Source organism: Taudactylus pleione, unplaced genomic scaffold (genome assembly GCF_031769625.1).
Source record: "Taudactylus pleione unplaced genomic scaffold, aTauple2 ptg000016l, whole genome shotgun sequence".
In the NCBI taxonomy this organism is placed as follows: Eukaryota; Metazoa; Chordata; class Amphibia; order Anura; family Myobatrachidae; genus Taudactylus; species Taudactylus pleione.
The window spans coordinates 12,753,285-12,771,701 of NW_028284418.1; the positions used below are offsets into that span (position 1 = coordinate 12,753,285).

Consider the following 18,417-nt stretch of genomic DNA (forward strand, 5'->3'; position numbering starts at 1 on the left):
CTTTTGGTGCTGTTGAGCTCTCCGGTGCGTTCTTTCTTTTTAAGAATGTTCCAAACAGTTGATTTGGCCACACCTAATGTTTTTGCTATCTCTCTGATGGGTTTGTTTTGATTTTTCAGCCTAATGATGGCTTGCTTCACTGATAGTGGCAGCTCTTTGGATCTCATATTGAGAGTCGACAGCAACTGATTCCAAATGCAAATGTCACACCTAGAATCAACTCCAGACCTTTTACCTGCTTAATTGATAATGAAATAACGAGGGAATAGCCCACACCTGTTCATGAAATAGCTTTTGAGTTGATAGTCCCATTACTTTTGGCCCCTTAAAAAGTGGGAGGCACATATAGAAACCGTTGTAATTCCTACACCGTTCACCTGATTTTGATGTAAGTACCCTCAAATTAAATCTGAAAGTCTGCAGTTAAAGCACATCTTGTTTGTTTCATTTCAAAGCCATTGTGGTGGTGAATAGAGGCCAAAATATGAAAATTCTGTCAATGTCCCAATATTTATGCACCTGACTGTAAATAAAGGATAATAATAATAATTAACTGACACGGTCACATGGGATGCAACCGCAGCTAGCTGGGCTTTAGCTGACATGTGCAAAACAGATTTACTCCTACTAATTCACCTCCCCCTCAGTGATGCATTGGTCAGTGACATCAGAGGCAGAATCACGCCCCAGAATGCACTGCGAACGGAATTCTGGAGTGCATGCATCAGTGACAAAAGTTCAAGGAAGGGAGTTTAGTCCCTCCCCACACCCCAGTAGTTTTTGGCTGATCTCTGCAAACGTTGAGATCAGCAGTAAGAGGATGGACTGTTGTTCAGTCCCCCATGAACCATGCTCCATTGCACTCTCCAAGAAGGTAATTCGGGATGGGGGTGGATGGTTTAATGTCACTGAAGGTGCTGCTACAAATTATAAGTATTGGGATATATTAAAAAAAAATTAATATAATTTTATGGTATCCAGATGAAGGGTTGACAAATGGTTGACATATACAAAAGGTCGACAGTGCAAAAGATTGACATGTTCAACCTTTTATACAGACACTGTCGACCTTTTGACCCTGTCGACCTCTTGCCTGTAGATTTTTTTTTGTGTCGACCTGTACATTGTGAAACCTTTGTCTGTTGCTCTCTTATACCACACTCATATTAACAGGGTAAGTACCTACGGACACAGAGGGGTGGGAAGGCTCTGCCACTGGGGATCTATTTAGTACCACATGAGGGTAGGGAAAATGCCAATGGAGTTCAATTGCCCCTGGGGGACCTGTTAACACTCGGGTGGGAGGTACAGTACAATTACAATGGGGGCCTATTGTATTTTTTAAATAATAATAAACAAATGTAAATTTTCTTGCAGTTTTGTGGGAAAACAATAGTCATTTAAGTGGTTAAAGAGAACAAGAAATTGGGGGAGTATTTATTTTAATTAAAATATTTGTAACAAATGTTATAACGGCACATTCGAATACATGAGATGGCTTCCTGACACTAGCTATGTCTCACCAGCCCTAGCTATCGTCCGGCTGCTAGTCAGTGTCGGAAGCCCCACCCACCAGATCCCATAATCCTTTTATCCTTTACACACTCCATATCAATCACACCCATGTAGTGCAACTGTGCGTAAAACCCTGTCTGACCCTGGTGCTAGGGGCGAGTCCTGTTCTGGACATCAGAACATGACAAAGTACCCCCTTTGCCACATACCCCTAGTCTTAGCTTTGCCATACTTGGCGAAGCAGACTCTTTCCCTGAAAAAGATTTTTCTTTTACCAACTTCCCCTCTCTTATCTTTGCCAACTTTGGCGAATCAGCTGCCCTGGGCAGCGCAAACCTCAGTAACAGGGCATCATAATTTTTATAGCGAGCCCCAGCTCTATATTAAACTGCAAAGTTGAAAGGTTACAACGCCAGGAACCAATGCACAACCCTGGCATTTACATCCTTATTCATATGCATACACTCTAGGTGACCAGAGTGAATTCCCTACTGAGCAGATAGTACCGGAGTACCTCCACTGCCCACTTAATGGCCAGGTATTCCTGCTCCACTGTAATATACTTTTTCTCTCTGGAGGAGTTTACGGCTGAGGAAAATAATTGATCTCTCCTCGTCCATCACCCTCTGTGACCACACTGCTCCCAGACACATCCCGGAGGCATCTGTTTGCAAAACAAGCCTTTCCCTGAAAATAGGTTCCTGCAGCACTGGTGCCATACATAAGGCTTCTTTCAAATCCCTACATGCGACCTCTGAGATTTCGGACCATTCTAACCGGTTCACCAGCCACTACACAAATTCCTCCAATCTTTTAGATTGGAGGAATTGTGGTAACCCACAGCTTAGCTAGCGACCAGGAGGCCGCACTTAAAAAATCAAGCGGCCGCCCTCATTCAGAGAGAGCGATCGCTTCTTGCGACTGCCTCTGAATGAGGGCCACTGTCTTTTTGTACACTAATGGAAACGTAATAAAACTTAACCAAAGTCATGGATACTTCAGAAAAAAAAAATGTCCACCAGTGTTTTACGCCAAAGGTCCAATTAGGAACCATTCAGTCCCATTTAATAGCATGACGTAAACTGTTTCCACTCACAGGATGATTTCAAGAGAGGATATGTTTATCTGTGTACTGTATTCTCACATTTTACCTACTCTCCCGGGAATTACTGGAGGCTCCTGAATTTTCAGGTGGTCCCCTGCAATCCCAGAAGAGTATCCGGATCTCCCACATCCCACTCACTTCCTAGTGAAGTGGACAGGATGGGGAGATAATTGCTGGGAATCGCGGCTCAGTAAGGAGGATTATGGAAAACTGCGTCATTTAGTTCCGCTCCCTCCTCGTGGTCCCACAGTTCGCTGCAATTTACCATGGCGGGGCAGGGCCTAATGACATAGGTATGCAACTCTGGCCCAAAGACTATGTATGCCGTGCTGCTTCAGTCATTAAGAGAGTCCCTTTGGAAAGCTAATACACTGCACAGATTGTTAACTGAAGAAAACTTTCTCATTGCTTGCAAATTCCACCAATGACAGAAAGGATATCTCCCCGAAGACCATCTGGGATGTGCATAAGGCAGTTATCACAGCTCATCTCTTTGTGCTTGCTTCCAAATCCAACCGAGAGAGGCTTGCCAAAACAATGCAAGTGGGGTGGTAAACAGCGATATAACATACCACAACTTCATTTTTGCTGCAGCAGTGTAGAGAAGTGTCCCGGTTCTGGGACCGAGTATGGAATCCCAGTACCACAACTGCAGCAACAGCGGCGGCATTTTGTGGAGATGTGTCCTGCTAGGCCGGAGCATCGGGTCCCAGTAAAGAACGGTAGAGTAATACTATTGGGCGCTCATGATTTTTAGCAGCCTGGTTCTCCTCCTATAGTTTTTGACCCCTCAAAAAAACAATGAAAACAATAAAATAATATAATTTAAGGTGGGAAATTGACGCATAAATCACAAACAACATTCATATAGAGAATAGATATATAACAGCTATAAAATAAATGCAATATATTGAAATAATACTTTTCTTTAGAAGTTTTTCTTAGTGGTCCTCTTAATTCTTTCTTCCACACGTCCTTCAGGATGGGGAATGTTCAAAATATATATAAAAGGTATATAGAAAAAAGGAGACAATATTCCCCCATTCGTGTGATATAGTTTAACAAATTCATTTCTCAACACACATAAAATATTAATAAAATGCTGTCCATAAAGACAATTGATCGATGTAGAGGAGTGCAAACTTTACCAGAAGTCAGTATTTCAGATGCATATAGATATTAATTCCGTTGATCGAGGTTTCCAGATCATTTCTGACCTGGCATCTAATTTAGCAACCCCTGGAACAAATACAAGACTCCACTATGCAGCTCCCCTCCACTTTGTTAAACTATATCACATGATTGGGGGAATATTGTCTTCTCTTTTCTATACATCTTTTATATATATTTTGAATATTCCCCGTCCTGAATAACGTGTGGAAGAAAGAATTAAGAGGACCACATAGCTGACACCAGCCATGAGCCAATCCTGTCTCGCAGACCAATGGCCAATCAAAAGAAGCGGCGGTCTTATGAACTTTGTGCCAGCAGTGAGCTAATCATGGTTGCGGACAGGCAGTCAATCAGAAGCAACTGCTATTTGGCTGCTGGTCCACGAGCATCGATTGGCTCACGGCCACTGCCAATCAATACTAGGAGAACCATTGACCTAATTAATTTTTTAAATACCAGAAAAATACCCTCGATAATCCTGTCTCTGTGCGCGGAGGATTCTTTCACCAAAGTTGCCTCAAAATTCATATCTCTGGCCATAACCCAACTTTGGATTTTCAGGAAGCTTTTTCACAGACCTCACAGGTGTTTGTTTATTCCAACCCTTCAGAGAGGGTAATTGTAAATGGTTCTTCTTCTAAACCTATCCTCATCAAAAATGGTACATGTCAAGTTTGACCACTCCCATTTGATCTTTGCACTTGTTATAAAACCCCTGCTGCTACAATCTGAGATGGTACTACTGTAGGTACTAAGGGGGTGCGACCGGAGCCGTTGCACAGAGCGCTACTGGTAGGCACCCTGCCATGTGTACAGCTGCCCAGAGTGTCTTGAAGATGCTCTGGGTACTGCTGCACTTCCGGGTGTTGGCGGTCCCGCCCCCTTGGGCAGCGTCATGCGCAAAGGGGCAGGTCTGACACAAATTGTCTCTATTTGCAGGGGATGTTTTGTTAACCAGTTGCATTACCTGGACTTTCTGACCTCCAAAAGTTTGACAAAATTTATTTAGCATAGAAAGTCTCCGAGAATCAAGCTAGCACCACTCTTGAAGGTGGAGAGGCTTTTAAGGACTGAAAGGCTATTATTGGGCATTAAATCTTGGTAATATTTGGCTTCTTATGCCACCATGGTTTCGTTATCATGGGTCAATATTGAGGTTCTGATTCAGAGTTGGACGCAATGTCGATGTTTGCGATGTTGAGCGATTACTTTTGTAATGTGCATACATATGCGTCACACTGTGCATAAGCCAACTTTGATTACCGTTGGTGGTCGCAGTGAGGACTTGGACGCAGAATGCTTGACAGTCAGGGAGCATTTGTTGGAGGTAACAGGGTGGAGACGACTCTAATGCAGGTGTGTTGTGACCGTTTCAGGGGCGTGTTGTTCCTGCAACTGTGAATTCGCTTGCAGTTGTTAATGCTCCGGTGACTTCCGACAGACATTATGAGTGGCCATAGTATTGCTCAGAACATCAATAGTGTGTCTTTGTACCAAAGCGGCGGACTTTAGGCGTCACTAGTGGGTGTCTCAATACAAATCTCAGCGGCTTCAACATTTACATATTTTCGCACAACCGCTGGTTACGGCATCGCAGCCACAACGGGATTATTAGCATCCACCCATGAATCAGGCCTTGAGTCCACGTACCTTAAACCTCCACAACCTTAGATACTTAGGTCTGGCAACAACAAATTAATGAATATTATTGCAGTTAGATTAGTATATCGTTAGCACACATTCAGATGATTATCATTTCTCCATCTAAAAATATTCAATATGGCCACTAGATGGCCACCTTCATTAAAAATTTTATACACTGAAGTGTCAAAAGTCTGCTCATGGTAAGGTGACGTAATTTATTGGAGTTCGAACGGGGCATGAAACTGGGTGCCTGACAGATGGGACATTTCATTTTTGAAGTTGTGCGGACCTTCAATATACCTCGATCTACAGTGTCACGTGTGTACCGGGAATACCTCATGGAAGGCATTACCATCCACCTTGGACAGCTCACTGGCCGACCATGGGTGCTTAATTATCGTGACCAGCGGCGTCTGGCCAGAATTGTCAGACAAGCAACACTGGCTCAAAACACATTCACATTCAGGGCAGGAGGTATCAGACGCATATGCAGCAGGTCAGTGCAAACTTCTTTAGCTTTCATGGGATATGGGAGCAGAAGACCCACCAGAGTGCCCCTGTCAACACTACGACACCGGACAGAGCTCCTCACCTGGGCTCAGGACATCGCTAATTGGACCCTGGAGGACTGGCAACATGTGGAGTGGTCTGAATAGTCACAGATCCAGTTGTTTCGGGCTGATGGTAGGGTTCGGGTGTGGCACAGACCCCATAAGGCCATGGACCCCAGTTGTCAACAAGGCACCATGCAGGCTGGTGGTGGTTCCATAATGGTGTGGGGTGTGTTCACGTGGCATGGGTTGGGTCTACTGGTCCGCCTGAACACATCATTGACCAGTATCCGCTACTTTGCATTGCTTGATGACCATTTGCAGCCTTTCATGGACTTCATATACCCCCACAACGGTGGAATATTCTAGCAGGATAATGCACCATGTCATTGGTCCCAAGTTGTCCAGAAATGGTTCGAGGAGCATTCTTGAGATATCCAAATAATGGTGTGGCCACCACATTCGCCCGACATGATCACAATCAAGCATTTATGGCACATGGTGGATAGGTCCATTCTCACCCAAGATCAATATTTTTTCCAAAAACCTCTGAGAAATTGTCTTTGTTTATGATTAGATTAGGTCAAGAACATCTATTCATAACTTTTCCAGCACAATTTTTTTTTTAATAAAAAAATAAAAATCACATAACATTATTATCGCTTTTTAACATTTTGATCACTGATATATCGGACTATCGTTGATCGGACCATAGCAACTTTCCATTTCTCCAGCAGCTGCTTCTCTGAGCAGCCACAAGGTATACACTGGGGGGATGAGGGCTGCTTTTCTCTGCAGCCACCGGATGGGGAGTACTGCCATGCTGCCCGAGGGTGCAGAGATGTAGTAGGGCATAACTACTGCCTACTTTCAACAACCTTAATATTCCTCCCCTCTTTGCTTATATGAAGCATACACCCCCTATTATATTATAGACCACTAAATAAAAAAAATTTAATAAAACACACAAACTATGGTTTATTAATAAAAATTTAAATATTTTTACTGCTTTTACCTCATGAGGACTAATATTTGTTTGAACTGGAAGTGATGATATAGCTCCCACAAAGCCCTGATCTGAACATCATCGAGTCTGTCTGGGATTACATGAAGAGACAGAAGGATTTGAGCAAGCCTACATCCACAGAAGATCTGTGGTTAGCTCTCCAAGATGTTTGGAACAACCTCCCTGCCGAATTCCTTCAACTGTGGGCAAGTATACCTAGAAGAATTGATGCTGTTTTGAAGGCAAAGGGTGGTCACACCAAATATTGATTTGATTTAGACTTCTCTTCTGTTCATTCACTTTGCATTTTGTTAATTGATAAAAATAAACGTCTCAACTTAAGGTGCCCATGCATCTGCGACGTATCGTCGCGAAGCAGGGATGCGATCGGAAATTTCCGATTGCCCATCGGAAACTTCCGATCGCCCACCATCGATGTTATGCGTTCCGTCACTGGATCGCAGACATTTGCCATGTTAAATGTCGTCAATTTGACGATCACGATCATTTTTTGATCGCGATCGTCAAATCGGCAAAATCCAACATGTTGGATCTCTGCGATCCCACGACGCCGGGTTGCAGTATCGTGGGATCGCGGCAATCCATCGCAAATGGATGGGGCCCATTAGTTGTGGATGGGAAGGGACCAGGGCACTGCAAACCCATAAGCACCCAATTACCTACCAAGGCGTAAACCCGGAAGTAATGGGCCCCATCCATCTGTGATGGATTGCCGCGATCCCGTGTCGCAGGATCTCAGAGATCCAACATGTTGGATTTTGCCGATTTGACGATCGCGATCAAAAAATTATCGTGATCGTCAAATCTACGACATTTAACATGGCAAATGTCTGCTATCCAGCGATGGATCGCAGAACATCGATGGTGGGAGATCGGAAGTTTCTGATGGGCGATCGGAAATTTCCGATTGCATCCCTGCATCGCGACGATCCGTCGCAGATGTATGGGCACCTTAAGTATGTCTTCTCACAGCCTTAGGATACACAGCCGCAGGCACCCGTCAAAAACACGCTGTGAAGAAGGAACAGCAAGTAGCATGCAGCTAATGGAATGGGCCTTGGTAGCTGAGGCAAAGAGGCTTAGGGGTTTATTCATGAAGCATTGGGTTGTAAAACCCAGCACTTTTGCAAGAGCAATGCTTTTACTAGCAAGACACAGCTAGTAAAAGCATTGCCCTTTTAAATATCGGGCATAAACATGATCAGAAGTGCCAGGTTTTACAACTCGATGCTTTTCGTAAATAAACCCCTTAGACTACTCAGAAGGAGGAACACCAGCAAAGAGTGTTAAGCTCACAACAGGAACCCAACCTGTTTACCAACAGAAGTGGATACCGTGCATGCTAAAGCCCACTTCTCGATAATAACACCTAGAAATAGATCTAAGGAGGAAGCACAATAAAGGTATACATTCTACAGACTCAGGGACCTCTCTATAATGGGTGCAGGGTGTACAGGCAGGGCTGCCATCAGAAATTGTGGGGCCCGGTACTGACAAAATAGGCAGGGCCCCCCGGGGTATAGGGCAGACTTGGGTGGAGCTGTGGAGTTACTTCGGCGGTGGTGCATTAATTTGTGCATAAATCAGAGATGCTAGACTTAGTAAGGGGGGGTAAAAGGGCAGGGAAGGATGGACATTACTGGGGAACAAAGGGCAGGGAAGGCTGGACAAGTGGGGGCACTGGGCTGGCAAGAATGAACTGGAGCAGGGAAGACAGGCTAGCTGGCTGGACTAGGAGAGGGTACGGGCGCAGGGAAGGCTGGCTGGATTGAGGGAGGGGCAGGGAAGGTAGGCTGGCTAAACTAGAGGGCTGGCTGGACTGGGGTGCAGTGGGCAGGGAATTAAGGCTGGCTGGACTGGGGAGGGGGCTTAGGACGGCTGGCTAGACAGGGGGGGGCAGAGAAAGTAGGCAGGCTGGCTGGAATGGGGGTTGGGCAGGGAAGGCAGGCTGGCTGGACTGGGGATGGGGGAGCGGACAGGGAAGGCTGGCTGCAATGGGGGGCTGCAGGGAAGTCTGGCTAGACAGTGGGACAGTGCAGAGAAGGCAGGATGGCTGGCTGGACTAGGGGGTGTTGCAGGCTGGCTGGACTAGGAGGCAGTGCAGGGAAGGCTGGCTAGACTGGGGGGACAGTGAAGGGAAGGCAGAATGGCTGGCTGGACTAGGGGGTGGGCAGGCTGGCTGGACTAAGGGGGCAATGCAGGTAAGGCTGGCTGGACTCGCGGGGGGCACAAGGCAGGAACAACCTACCTGTTCTTTTCATGGCACTTCCTGTCCTGAGACATGAGCGAAGAATGCACTCGGTGGCAGACAGACAGAGAGACCATCAGTGTGCCGCTGCGGCATGTGAGCTATGGAGCTGGCCGTGAGCCAATCATAGCTCGGAGAACGGCAGCCAATCAGAGCAGCCGCTTCTGATTGCCTTCCGTTCCGTGAGCTGTAATTGGAGCCGGAACAGCAGCCAATCAGGAGAGGCTGCTCTGATTGCTTGCCGTTCTGCGAGCTATGATTGGCTCATGGCCAGCTCCAGTGTTTACATGGCACAGCGCTGATGACTTTACTTGCCACTGCCACCCGGGCCCCCTCTCTCTCCGGGCCCGGGACTGGAGGCCCGGCAGTCCCCCCCTGATGGCGGCCCTGTGTACAGGCACACGGGTCCCTGCACCCAAACTTCCTAATACTTACCTCTCCGAAGTCCCATGTTGGCTGGAGAAGCGCTACACACAACGCCTGGAAAATGTCCACAGTGGCCACTTTCCCGGCGTTCTGTGCATGCGCAGTAGGAAATTGCCGGAAAAAGTGTCTACCATGCCATTTTCCCAATTTCCTAAGCATTTGCAGTTGACTCCGGGCACAAACTTGTCCCTGGAGTCTACTGAACCTGTCAGTACGCAGCGGCCGCCGGAGAGGAGGGGCCCCGTGTTCACTCACCATCCAGGGCCCCCTCCTTTCCAGCAGCTGCGGCATATTGACAGATTCAGTACGATTCTCTAAATACGCCCCTGTACGGACATCCCCATTATAGACATAAGGAGGTAGCACAAGAAATGTGCATACTCTGCAGACCTTCTTATTATGTACTGGACTCAACTATACCAGTGAGTTGGATTTTATTGCAATACTATATGTTTTACATACTTTACAAAAATACATAATGTATTAGACTGTTACTAAGTGTAAATGCTGTCATCAGCCAGTTTTTATGTTTATATACCTGATTTCTATTATCAATTTTATTTGATACAATACAATACAATACAATAAATATATATATGAAACGAAAAGAAGGAGACCAGGCGCATCCACGTGAGTTAAAAACAACAATCACTTTTACTAAGTGTAATAAGCTCACATACATCAAAGTAAACAGCGGCCGGCTCACACAACCCTACGGGGGGCCTCCCGATAGCACCAGAGTGATGGATATCCACGTTATACAAAGAGGTAATCCCGTCCCGCTCTTCTTGCAACAAACAGCTTGGGGTCAGGGGGTCCGGGGCCCTGACGAAGTCCTTGGCTGACGAAACTAGTTGGGCGTGGTTCTGTGTCTGACGCTGGAAGTGGTGTCGTCACGAGTGGAGTCCCAAGCTGTTTGTTGCAAGGAGAGCCGGACAGATGCGGCCACGATGAGCTGGACACCACCTTAATGTATGCAGCTGGGCAGTATCAGCGGTACTTAGGGGACTCGGGCTCAGAGCAAAAGGTGAGAGACACCACTTTTTCAGTTATGCTGGAGGTCAAACCTTGTCTTGAAGCAAGTGTCTGCCAATCAAAAGTTGGTGTGGGGGTATGGATGGGGATCGAGGTGATGATTGACAACTGATAACATTGGCCAGGTGTCACCTGTCTCAGGGACAGTCCCTGTGTTTGTACCCTTGTTCCTGTGTTTCTATAGTGTCAACATAGGGAAAAACTATGGTGGTGTCCCCAAAGCGGTGGACAGTGGGACAGACTTCATGGGAGAGAATGGCTGGGGTACCTCTGTGCAGTGTGTGCACGGCAGCACAGTCATTCTCACATTGCATTGCTTGCTAGTACACACTACAGTATGCCAGATCAAAGGAGCAGGAGAGGAGAGCTGGTGGGCCCTGCTCTGAATCAGGGCGTGTTTTTTTTTTAGTGAAGTGGCCTCATGGACGCTCGCATAGCTGTGGGTTACCACCCACAGCTTATGCGAGTGTCCATGATGATGGCCGCGATGGTCAAGACCATCGCGACCATCGGGCTTGCGACGAGACCCTTGCGGTAGGGTCTTGTCTGCCGCAAGCCCTGGAGTGATTTTGGCTCTATCAGAGCCAAAATCACTCCCACTGACATCACTAGTGATGTCAGTGGGGCCGGACCCAGACGGTAGGCGTTCCCATGGGAACGCTTCTGTCTGGGCAGCCACGCCCCCGGCACGCCCACCAAAGGGGGCGTGCTGTCACTCAACATCGACAGCACGCCCCCTTTGGTGCGAGACCCATAACGACGGCTACCCCGTCGTTATTCGGGTCTCGAGCATGCGCACGACGGAGGCGCCCCCTCGCGAGCGGGTCTGAATCAGGCCCTGAGATCGAGTTGGCCGATGGTGAAGCAGATTGGGATTTCTCACCTGAGTTGCACATTACTCACCCGAGTTGCAAGTGTTTTCTATCTGCCTAACTGTCCCGAACAAGCAGTCTGCACATAGTGAGATATGTGAAGGCTGCTTGTGTTATAACTGTAAAAAAAGAATTAACATAAAAATAAAAAATGACGTAGGTTCCCCCAAAAAGCATAACTAGCCCCTGGCTGCTCAGCTAGTCCTGGTTCCTAAAATACGGGGGGAAAAAAACCATTTAGGGTTCGCCAGTATTTTAGGAACCAGCACTGGGCTGCTGACCAGTCCTGGTTTTAAAAATAGGGGGACAAATTGTGTAGGGCTCCGCCTATTTTTAAAACCGGCACCTGACTCAAATCCGGCCGGGGTGTAATACCACAGCCAGGGGACCCTTTCATCGGGTCTCCCAGCCAAAGCATTATCACCCCAAGCTTGTCAGCCAAAGCCAGGGATCTCAGGGGAGGTGGGGACCCCCCAATAAAGGGGTCCCCCTTTCCCGGGCACCACAATCTCGACCAAACTCGATTGCAATCTCAACCAAACTCGAATCTTAGTAAATTTACCCCTAAGTCAGATGGCAGGTAACCTTAATGCATTTTGTTATGTTCTTATGATGCTGTGTTATAATTCTGTCCACACAAATAGGAAGTTTAAATTGCTCAGGCTGCCCTGAAGTAATTCTGTGTAAAGTTTTTTTAGAATGTATATCTCTGAGGATATCTTATGACCAGGTAAACCAATTAACCTGACAGAACATGGGTAAACAAACCGTTTCTAGTAAGTATACAGTTAAAGTAAGGATGCAGTCCTTTCTCCAAAAACTGTGGGGACTAATAAACCAACGTCTTGCAAAAGGTGTATGCGGTCTGGTCACCAGGGACGGATTAAGGGGGGGGGGGGGGCGACAGGGGCGGTCGTCCCTGGGCCCCCACACAGGGTGTGACCCTGCCCAGAATAGGTGTCCAGTGTCACCTGTTACCAGATTGAGGCTCACTGCCGCAATCCGGTGTTACTGTATGCAGCAGCACAGTCAGTGCCGCTGCAGAGAGCTCAAAGCAGCTCACAAGTCCTCTCACCGGCGCCACGTGACACATTACGTCCGTGATGCCAATGAGAGGACCAGGGATCAGCTCTGCCGGGAGGTCACGCCCGCATGCCGTCCCTCAAGTCAGCGGCGGAGCAATAGGCTTTGGGGGTAGGAGGGCGGTAGGCTTAGGGGGAAGGGGGGGCTCCTTGTGGCTTGAAGGGGGCCCCACAATTTAGTTGCCCTGCGGCCCCCACAAGCCTTAATTCGGCACTGCTGGTCACCCAGGTGCAGCTAAAGCAGAGATCAATGCCTCACCATATTTTATCTGGTTTTGACGAGAAACATGCCTCCTCTTTCTTTACCCTGTTTTGTTATTTTAAACCTAACGCTCTCCTACACTTTTGTCTACATCTGTTTCTCTTCTGCCTATTTGTTGCTCTTCTCTCCCCTCTTTCTTTTAAACCTCACTACCACCACCTCCGCAGCCCATCTTCAGTTCTTTAAATTGTTGTCTTGTCAAAGAAATAATAGCTGCGACGCACACTGTGCAAGTCACTGCGTTGACCCATGGACATGTGCATGGCGGACATAATGTGCTTGATTGCATGTCCAGATTGTATTTTAAAACTTTACAGAGGACTAGTGTAGTATGGGAAATAACAGAAGTGTTTGGAGACTATAGATGTATGGTATGTTGGACTGAGATCGCTCTACTCTGTCTCCTTTGTTTACCTTTGGATCCGTACTGTCGGAGCCACGTCACGGCTGATCCAACCTCACACAATGTGCTACTTTGCATGCTCATGATCCCAGCTCGCTCCTGCACAGTCAGGAAGTGCCCGAGTGCCTCTCCTATAACGAAGAGTACCCTACACATTCAAGTGTTTCTATACCACTACTGCTGGGTAGCATGCCCATATAGTTACCACTGTCACTAATGGTCATGCTGCATATAACCATTAACCATGTTCCTGGCTACATCGGTATATGCCTGTTCAGTACATCTACTGCAGCTGCAACTCTGTGTATCCTGCAACCTGTTCTTGCCAGTTAATAAATTGATCCTGGTTGAGTCATCTTCGTGTGTCCTCACATCCGTCACACATCCGCTGAAGGTCCTACCAATAAAGGTGCATACACATGGTCAGATATACGATTGAATGATTTTTGCCTGTAATAAAATGAATGAAATCTGACTGCAAACACATCAGATGTCAGATATCGTTCATCGTTGCAGTCACACGTCAGATTTTCTTTCAGATATGAACGACTGAACGATTTTTAAAATCGTTATCGTTTAGATCTGACAGAAAATCTGATCGTGTCTATGCACCATAAGTTATGCCAGAACTCTTTATAAGTGACATCACAGTGACACACGGGTGGGAGGGGTAAGATGACATATAATATTTTATCATCAGTTGATTTTTTTTTTACATAGATGTGGTGACTTATCTATATTTGGTCTATGTGCCAAAATGATTATATTCAAGAATGTATATATTTTAATTTATTTAATAAAGAAAAACATGCTGTGGTTTAGAAATATTTTTTCTCAGTAATGATCATTATTGCACGGCCGCTGCGATTTTGTACTCTGTGCAATATGTTAATGATGCAGTAGGCGTCTTGTGCAAATAGACTCCTCCTGACAGTTTCCGTGATCCGCTGCTGCGTCCAAGGACATAGCCGTCAGATAAATTGTGTGAACATCGGCCATTCGAGTCATCCTCATATGAAGCTGCGTCGAAGGATGCAGACACTGGCCTCGGCACGCAACAAAAACTGAGAGAGGCCTCCGTTTTTTAAACCCCTCCCAGTCACTGCGCCTCCCCTGTCGTCGCAGACACCGATCGGAACATGTACGGTACAGATCCTGCGCATGCTCCGTTCAGCAACCATAAGCGTAGCACGCAAACCACCGGATTTGCATAGAATTTGAATCAGGTTCATTATTAAAAAAAAACTCCACATAACATTAATCCCCCAAGACACTTGCCTTTGTTCACAGTTGATGGCGGCAGCCACACAGGAGTTTCATGCAGAGAGTGGAGGTGTGGCCAAGACAGAAGACATACGGGAAAATAAGTAAAGGAAAGAAGGAAGCTCATTGGTGGTTGGTCCTGTAGGGACCATCCACCAGGAAGCACATCAGTGGTGAGTGTACCTTAGGACAGGGTTGGCCCTAATAATGCTGCACTGCCCAGAACAGGGGGCCTGATTCAGACCCCCTCGCGAGCGCTGAGTGCTCGCAAGCGGGTCAATGTTGCCCTAGTGCGCATGCGCACGACGGAGGGAGCTCCATCATGCGCATGTGCGAGACCCGAATAGCGACGGCCAAGCCGTCGCTATGGGTCTCTCACCAAAGTGGGCGTGCTGTCGATGGTGAGTGACAGCACGACCCCTTTGGTGGGCGTGCTGCGGGCGTTGCTGCCCAGACATGGGAACGCCTACCGTCTGGGGCCGGCCCCACTGACATCACTAGTGATGTCAGTGGGAGTGCTTTTGGCTCTGATAGAGCCAAAAGCACTCCTGGGCTTGCGGCAGCGAGACCCTACCGCAGGGTCTCGTCGCAAGCCTGATGGTCACGATGGTCATCGCGACCATCTTTTTGGCCGCTCGCATAAGCTGTGGGTGGTCACCCACAGCTATGCGAGCGGCCAGGAGGCCGCTCCAATAATATGTAGGACGGCCATGATTCAGAGCGAGCGCTCTGTCAGAGCGCCCGGCTCTGAATCAGGCCCAGGGTTCCCAGATTCTGTACAGCCCCTGCTACATCTCATAATCTATTATAATTTAGATTGTCAACTGCTAGCAGTGAAGAATATTGAAGTCCTTTCATAATATAATACATTCTAAATAATAAATGAATACATTTACAAGTTAATTAATATTAAAGCAGTGCTTAATAATAATAATTTTCAGAAATTATAATGTAACCTCAGTGACTTAATCCATCCTATATTATTTCTAAATGTCCGACTCAACAGATTATTAAAAATAAGGAAAGGCAGACGGGTAGGCCCGTTTGCCACCAGACCCTAGGCAGGTGCCTGAATTGCCTAATAGGCAGCGTACTTACTAACACTGTTCTAGATCTGTTTATTAAATATATTTACTAAACGTGTTTACATAAATTTTTATGTTTTTATGTTACGCACTAAACCGTCCTTTCTGCCAAAGGTAGTATTGGCTTTCCACATTAACCAAGACATATGCACCCCTTCTCTATACCAGGGGGTATGCACATGCAATGCTACCAGGAGACCCCCCTACCCTTACATCACAATGGGTTTATTTGCTACAGTCTTATAGATGGGGGCATCCTGGCTGTCTCTCATCATGTGCTGCTGGGATGGATGACAGACCTTCCAGTGCTTCTCATGGGAGAGTTGTGAGCTGCTGCTGGCTATCCACAGGGCCTGGTAGCAATCATCTGGGGAAACTGCCTAGGTGTATGTGCCCTGTGTGTTGTTGTCTAATTGTCTCAAAGCCCTTTAAAAAATACCTCCCAACATTCCCGATTTTGGCGGTACAGTCCCTGCGCCCCTTGCCATGAGGCCACACCCCCTTTTCCATCTACGCCTGCCACACGCACAAATGTCTCTAATCAGTAGATCGCAAAAGATTTTCGACCTTCAGAGTAGATCACCAAGTCCATAAGTCTGGCCACCCCTGTCCTATTTAAAGATATGCTGATACACTGAGAAGATGTTGGCACAATATGTAGTTTCCGGACGAATTAGAATGGCATATTGGCCGCAGCGCTCAGTGTGTACGACCAATATGTGCGCTTCCACGGCCGCTTGAGACATCGGGCCATATTCAATTAGACGCGAAATGCCGTTTTTGGCAAAAAAGTTTTGCCGATGACGTCATTTCGCCTGGCGGAAAAGTATCGCCGTATTCAATTCCAAATACTTTTCGCGTACGCGAAAACGCAAAGCAATGTAATAGGCGAAAAAGATTCGCCTATGAATAGGTCGTGAAAAAAAGTGCAGAATTACGGATTTGGGGTGCAAACGTCGGTAAAACACTCAGCACCCTTAGGACAGCCCCCAAAGCATAACTGCGGCAAAAAAATCCAGAAAAAAATGAAGACCCCAAAAAATCACTTTGAAAAAGGGGCGAAAAAACCCAAAGTTGGGGTACAAACTTAAAAACTAGCGAAATAAGCTTTTGGGGGGTCTGCAAGTATGGGGGAGGTCTTTTTTTGAATGCAGGTGCTTGCTGAAGGTGCATTTTTTAAAAATGTCACTTTTGTGATTTTTAACCATGCTTGCACCCATTTTCATGTACCCCAATATTTGCTGGGACTAGTTTTCTCCAAAAAACTGCTAAATGCTATTCTTCACCACTTGTGCAAAGACGCTAATTAGCAGCTATTTAGAACATTTAAGTACCCCAAATACCTTCAGCAGGGCTAATCTGGGGCATCTATAGTGATCCCCAATGTTAGTGCATCTTTTGGGGGGTGTCAGGCTGATTTCCCCAAACTGACAGCACTTTTCGCCTGTTTGCATTTCGCCGGGTCCCGTTTTTATGTCCTTTGGAATTGAATCGGGCGAAAAGCGGGGCCACGCACAAAGTTTTCGCCTCCAAAATACGCGAAGTCTGCGAAAAGTACATTCCGCTGACAACTGCGAAATTATCGCGGCTAATTGAATAAAGCCCATCGTCTGGTCGGCCATGCTGCACGACCAACTGGACCATATTGCAAGTAGCCCCGTTATCATTCCGTCGTTCATTACCTCATTCTCATGTGTACCCAAGATCCGATATGTCGGTCTGTCGGGCTGACATATTGCTCAGTGAGTACCCAGCTTCTTTAAAGTTCAAGTTCATGCATTTGAACAAAAGCAATTTTTATGGTATAATGGGGTAGATGTACGAAGCCTAGAAGCGGTATCAGCGCACGTTATGTGCGCTGATACCGCTTCTCCCCGATGGGTGATCTTAGGTCTGGCCGTAAATGACAGGGGCGCGCCACTGTCATTATCGGCGCTGCTATCTACAAGATAGCAGAGCCGAGCGGCAGGGCCATGTACGAACGGTCGTTACTGACAGCTACTGCCTGGTGCTAGCCTATCCCGACGGCAGGGACAGCGCTGTCCCTGCTGCTGGCTCCAGAGCTGCACGCAGGGATCTCGCGATACTTGTGAGATCCCGCGCATGCCCAGTGGAGCCGGCCGGTACAGACACAGGGCATCAGCACAAGGCGGATGCGCTGCTGTCTCTAGCGGGTAGTGCCGGAGGGGGGAGTTAACGCTCCCCCTCTCCGGCCGATGAGATGTTCATACATCTCATCGGTAGTGCTTCCTGCTGCGCCTCGGTAAAGAGGCGAAGCGGGAAGCGTTATAGTGGCATGTTAAGTGCCGTTATCATACATCTACCAAACTGTTTCAAATAAGAAGAAAAAAAAAAGATTTTGAATAATCATGTGGGATAAAATAGATGTACTTTACCTAATTCAATCATAAATAAAACTGCAAATTTGGAGCGTTTTTTTTTTTTTTTTAAATATTAGCTCGGTAAGTGGAATAACCTGTTTAACAGATTTGCTATCTATTTGCTATGTCACCTTGTCAGTGAGTTACCATGGAATGACTCTCAGAGAGGGTGTTGTTGTGTGAGCTATATACTAAAGTTGTGCTGACAATACCCTTGGCCTGGCCAGTACAGACATCCCCGCCCTCTCTATTAAAAAAAAAAAAAAAAAAAAAAAACACACACACACGCACACGCACACGCACACTGGTGTGTCACGGCTTGTGAATGTCCTTCGTCATGACAGC

General features: G+C 46.8%; 1 protein-coding gene across 1 annotated transcript in view; it reads right to left on the reverse strand.

Moving 5' to 3' along the window:
• BTBD17 (BTB domain containing 17) overlaps positions 1-18,417 on the reverse strand; it is a 160,367-nt gene that overhangs the window by 56,761 nt on the left and 85,189 nt on the right. The gene's annotated exons all lie outside the window — the stretch shown is intronic.